This window comes from Carya illinoinensis, chromosome 5 (genome assembly GCF_018687715.1).
Source record: "Carya illinoinensis cultivar Pawnee chromosome 5, C.illinoinensisPawnee_v1, whole genome shotgun sequence".
NCBI classification, from domain to species: domain Eukaryota; kingdom Viridiplantae; phylum Streptophyta; class Magnoliopsida; order Fagales; family Juglandaceae; genus Carya; species Carya illinoinensis.
In genome coordinates, this window is record NC_056756.1 from 42,863,690 (window position 1) to 42,870,593 (window position 6,904).

The window sequence follows — 6,904 nt, forward strand, 5'->3', positions numbered from 1 at the left end:
ACCATTAATTGAAATTCTTGAGATTTGGTACAACATTTTATTAAATCTATTGTCTTGGTTTTCCCTATCTACACAGGAGTCTCCTGTTGTTGTACTAAAGGAGCATGATTGTATCCTCAATTAGATTTTGTTGATTTTTTTTGCTGTTGTTGAAGATGATTCATTGAATCAACAATTTGAACATAGGATTGAGTTCCCTACACCATGAAAACTAATACCAAATGGGCCGTTCAAATGACATAATTTGAGATAGTCAATATCCAATGATCAAGAATTAGAGAGAGCGCCATGAAAACTGATACCAAATGGGCCATTCAAATAATAGAATTTGAGATAATCAATATCCAAGAAGAGAGAGAGAGAGAGAGTGTGACGCCCCCAAATTCCGTTTGGGATCGGACGGACATTTGAAGCGTCGAGACATGCAACACAAGGTTACCTGCCCCCGTTCATGACATATAAGATGCAATATTCCTAACATGCATATAACAATATGCAATATTCGCAGCGGATAAATTTTTTGTCTTTAGCAATACTATGCACCAAAATTGAAAATATCCCAAATGCTTAAAACATACTTCATACATAAAAATCCATTGAACAACTAAGATCACAACACTAGTCCAAAATGGTTATGATCCAAAAAGTAGTAGAGATGCAACTCAATCGTACAAGTAGTAATTTACGTTAATTACTATATCAACATTTATGTCGCACCGTCACTTAGTCAACTGTGTCTAGTTGATCAGCTCCTGATTTTCCTTTAGGTCCTGTAACAAGATCTACCATTCGGGGGGAATGGTAGTTGGGACTACCAAAGTGAGATTTGATTACAAATCTCAGTAAGTTAACAAAAAACTTCCACATAAGCTAATGATGCATGGATGTCAGTAAAAACATAAATGCATAATCAAATTCATAAGAAATTAAAGCATAACTTGGAGTACAACATAGCATAATTGACATAACTTAAATTGAAACATGAACTGAACTTGACTTGCAACTTGACTTAGCATGAACTTGCTCTGAAACTTGAATTAACATGAAAATACATACTCCACAGTTGTTGTGGCCCATGTATTCTACACAAACTTGACTTAACATGAAAAATACATACTCCACAGTTGTTGTGGCCCCATGTATTCTATACAAACTTGACTTAACATGAAAAATACATACTCCACAGTTGTTGTGGCCCCATGTATTCTATGTGTAAATACATACTCCACAGTTGTTGTGGCCTCATGCATTCTACACATCACAATGCAGTTAAATACATACTCTACAGTTGTTGTGGCCCCATGTATTCTACATAAACTTGACTTAACATTAAAAATACATACTCCACAGTTGTTGTGGCCCCATGTATTCTATGTGTAAATACATACTCCACAGTTGTTGTGGCCCCATGTATTCTACACAAACTTGACTTAACATGAAAAATACATATTCCACAGTTGTTGTGGCCCCATGTATTTTACGTATCACATTTGTAGTTAAATACATACTCCACAGTTGTTGTGGCCCCATGTATTCTACACATCATAATGTACTCAAGATGAAATGTGACTGGAATACGAAAGGACTGAAGTCCTGACGTAACATAACGTGACTTGAACATAACTTAGAATACATGACCAACTTGAGATAGAAACATTTCGTAACATGGCATAACATATAATAGACAACATATTTAACATGACATACTTGTAACAGTGAATATTACATTACTTGACTTACATGTAATAGATGACATACTTAGCATGACGTACTTGTAATGTACAGTAATACATAACAGAATATATTATGTAACAGATAAAAATTGATGACAGAATAAATTCTGTATAATAGACAATTACATGATAACTTGACATGACATGACACATATGATAACATACATACATACACTGTAGTTCTTTTACTTAGCATACATACACAGTAGACTGCTAGTAAGTTAAAAGCTAACTTACCTCGATCTCCGCGTTTCTTATAAAACCTCAAGCGAGATCATGAGGAACTGTAATTAGTGATTCTAAAAGTTAGTACTAAATCACTAATAATTTGAAATATGGAAAAATACTAACTTAAAGAGTAAAATTTCCATTTTACTTTCTATATGTAGGAAAATGACCGTTTTACCCATAACTTAAGGATTTTGCATACTAACTCCAAAAGTCACCAAAATTTACATGCCTCATGTAAATTTTATCCTCAACTCAAATATCAATTTAGAAAAATTTAAAACTAATCACAACTATTAAAACTCCATAGGGCCGAAATTCTCATATGCTATTTCTATTGATTTTTGTTTCCAACTTGTTTTGATCAACCTTTTGATCTATGACTTATAAATATGTGATCTTCAAACCAAACCATCACATGGTTTAAAAAGATGTCCTAAAACATATATAAGCTTCTAATTCAAGATCACATGGTTAAAAATTAACCAAAACATAAATTTAGCCAAGAACATCCACACTTTGGCTTATCTGAATATCTCTTTACATAAAATTTCATATCTTTGAAACTAACATCAAATATCTTCAAAATAATAATATAACATGTATATAAGATGCTTAGGAGCCTCCAATAAAATTATCAAAGTCATTAGAATAGGTTTAGACCACCAAAGAGTTAAACTTTCTCAAAATAGAAACTGTTTTTCTTCTTCCAGTTTCTAAGTTTCTAAATCTAAGCAAATATTTCATCAAAACCTTCAATCATGCAAAAATCCTCAACCAATAGTCATATATACATGTTAACAATACTCCATAAAAATTTCGGACCAATATCTATCCATTAGCTTGGTCAAAAACTCCAAACTATAACATATTCTCCAGTTTATCTCCCAGAATGACCTTTCTATAGTTTACACAATATTTGACTGACCAAATGATCTTCAAATGGGACAAATAAGATATCCATGTAAACTAGACTCAAAAAGGAACAACTTATATGAAGGAGACTTTATGATAAAACACTTACAACAGCTTCGAAATGGGCATGCAAAAGAACTCCTAAAAACTGTCCGAGAGAGAATGTTTGATATTCTTTTAAAGAAACGTGTAAATGAAGATAAGTTCGTGGGTGATGGCTGGAGATGCTTATGGAAGAGATAAGGGAGATGATAAGGCTGGAGTTGAGAGTTGAGTGTGGTTTTCTCCTACCCAAAATATCTATAAAATATTATCTCAAAATATTCTATCCAATAATATCTATAAAAAATCAGCTCAATATATTTTCCAAATGTGGAGTAGACTTGGAAGAGTAAGGTGGTTAAAATCTTTCTATGTGTATTTTAAATCTCTATTCTTAAGATATTTTCCAAATGTGTATTTTGCTTAGGTGTTATGATCTCACACCTTGATTTCCTTCACAATTCCATCTAATGGTTTCTCTTTGTGCCAAGTATCTAATACTATTCATTATGTGTGGTTAAGATCTTGCCAAGTGTCCAAATAAAATATCGCTATCTTAATTTGGACATTTCACACTATGATTTTGAAAACACTGCGCTCAGTACATTTACCGAGGTTACTATTCACTCCAAAAATAAACGTAATAAACTTAGTACTGAAAAATTCTAAATATTCAATTAAGCCTAGTGGTGTAGACTATAATGTATTCTGACACTTTTAACTATCTCAAATAATTAAAATCGCATTTCCGGCACCATAGTGAGTGATAACACTAACTATGTTGACGGGCTAAAATTTATGCGATTAGTCGATTCGTGTAAACTTACAGAGTTTTCACGAGGTTCCTAAAGTCAATAGAAATTCCTTAATTGAATTTCTATCAAATTAAAGAATAGAATTGCATATAGAGAATTTTAATTAATTTCGTCTTTTTTTTCTTTCCCGAACCCATCTCTTTTCTCCCCTCTCTCCTTCCTCCCCTACCTCGTCGATATCCCCCTTTCTCTTTCTTACACACTAAAATACTCTCTCTCTCTCTCTCTCTCTCACACACACACACACACACACACACACACAAGTAGAAGCAAACTAGCAAAATTCCATAAAAGTTGTTGATAAATTTACAGAGATAATTTATGTGTATTTGGAAGGCTTGGTTTAATGGGCTATCTATGGATGATAGGGTGCAGAACAAAGGTGTTTTACTTGCATCGGCCTGTGATTGTTGTAACTTACGTCATTGGGAATCTATTGATCATGTTTTAGCCATGGGCCAATTTGCAAAAGTGGTTTGGGATTATGCTAGCCGTCTTCTAGGAATTCCTTGCATGCGACAACAGTCTTGGAAGGCATGATTGCTTGGTTTACTTGTGCAAAAAAATCTTCAATTACTAGTGTTCTTATAGGTATCATGCCTTGCCTGATTACTTGGAGCTTGAGGAAAAGAAAATACAAGGCATGTATGGAGGGTGTGAAGGAGAGCATTGATCAAATTTGGAGGTTGTTAAAGGTGTGGTTGAGGGTTCTAGCGGGTGATTTCATTAATACTTGACTGTTATCTATGCATGACTCTCATATTTTAGAAGAACTTCAATAGCAAGTCCCAAATGTTGGCCTGAGACAGCATAATATTGTGGCTTGGTCAAAGCCCCCAACGGACCAACTAGAGGCAATTAGATGGTAACAATGCCTATAATACATAATTGAAAGGTTCCAAAATACTCACTAAAGTAGAGGGTTCATAACAAGCTTGTAGTACCAATCCCTTTCACGGGTTCATAACAAAATCATATAGAGAATATATGAATGTTACTTTAAATGAATTATAGTGCTTGGAGAAACTCCCATCTAGCTGAGGGAGATGGGTAGCGTTGTAAATGAACCAGTCTGTTCGATAGCATGCTCGATGCTCATCTGGTTAAACTCGAATCGAACTCAATTTGTGAAAAAAAAAAGCTCACCTATGAAATAAGATACTTGCTCAATTAGTAAATGATATATACCCTACAAAACTCGAATCGAATCAATCAAGACTCGTTAAGGCTTGAGTTGACTTATTAGCTCGACTTGCTTAAAGTTTATTCATATATATATATATATATATATATATATTTATATGTATTAGATAATAATATAAGCATAGGACTTTTATAATTAAATATATAATATGTAACCTAATTACTCATATCTATATATTAAATATACTTGATCACTATATTTTACAATTTGTATAGTAATTAGTTGATAAGATTTAATAATTTCATATACTAGTATGTGGGAACCATATATGAAATAGATATATGCTATCATATTATGTATATGTATTAATAATTTATGTAGGTATATAATATATTGATATTATTGTTATTATGATAAATATCAACTAGTTAGATATTAATTATTTATAAATTTTGAAAATCTTGTAATTCAATAGAAGTTCTACTTATTAGTTGTACAAATTCAATCTTAGGTATTTTTATTTTTTATTTATCTAATTTATTAATTATTAAATCTTATTAAAAAGTAAAAAAATAAACAACTTGAGTCGAGCTCAAGCTCAGCTTGACTCAAGCTTGTTTCTGGGACGAGCTCGTGCTCAAATTGGGAATTTAGCTTACTAAGTTGAGTCGAACAAAGACTAAATAAAAATCTCGAACTCGAACTCGAGCTCTCGAGCCAAAGACCAGCTCGCTTGGCTAAATTACAACCCTAGAGATGGGGTTCCAAATCAAGCATGCCCATCGACCAAATGAGAGAGATCCATCGACCTGTTGAAAAGTGAGAGAGTTTCGCGAGTTCTGGGCTTGGGGGAAGAGAGAGGTGACGTGTTTGATATGAGGGGAGAGAGAGGCAACGGGATCCTAAGTTCCAGGCTTGATGGGAGAGGAGAGGGTTCCATTGAAAGAGAAAAGTGAGATAGGAGTTTGAAAGGAAGATGAGTATATCGAAAGAGAATGGAGAGAAGGGGAAAATGATTCCCAACCATCACACTTACTAATTTTTATGTAAATTACCTACATGTTGGCTTATAATTGGAGAGTGTAAAACATGAATAAGCAACTCGTCCTATTTGAAGTTGAACTCTTTTTTATTCCTTTTTTTATTATTTTTTTATGAAAAATTGACTTCATTCATTTATTAGAAAAAAGTTACATCATAATTGGATACATACAGGAAAATTCTCAAATCACAAGCCAACTATTGCGTTTAGAGCTCCACCAGTACACAAATGCCTTTGTAATTGATATGGTTTTAATTACTGTTATAGCTATCTACAAAACAACTGTCTAAAAGACAGCATGTTGCCTAAAATAGAAACTCATACCCCATCCTCCATAAGAGGAGATGACTTAACCCCTACAGACAAAACATCCAAGAGACGATCTTTTAATTTTTTATTTTTTAACTAAACAAAAGGAAACAACAATAAAAATAGAAAGATAGATGAGAAAATAATGAATTACAGTTTAGATCTACTCCAGTAAACTTTGAAATTAGCTATAAAAGTTAGATCTGAATGATCTGATCTAGTGATCCGTCACTATCTTCTCAATGATCGACCTAGGAAGCATCTTGTGCTGCTCGTGCCTCACAAGAGGTGCTGAAGAACTGTAGATTTGTCTTTTAGCCTTGAAGAAAACAAAATAAATTAAGAAAATTAGAGAAATGAGGGAAAGAGATGGAGAAGAGGAGGGAATGAGGGATGGAGAGAGAAGTGAATAAGAGGGAGAAAAGAAGAAAAATGAGGGATGAAGAAAAGAGGGAATGAGAGGGGAAGGAGAAAGGAGGAGTCCTCCTCCAACAATTTGGAGGAATTTTGAGAAAGGGTTTGAGAAAGTGGAAGAGTGGAATATGGATGATTTAGGTGTAATTTGGATAGTGAGATGAGATGATATTTGGTAGGACTATATCCCTTCTTGTATTCAACAAGTTATTTGGACTGAAAAATCTTTGCAAGGTTTTGATGTTTTGAATGAATTTGTGTT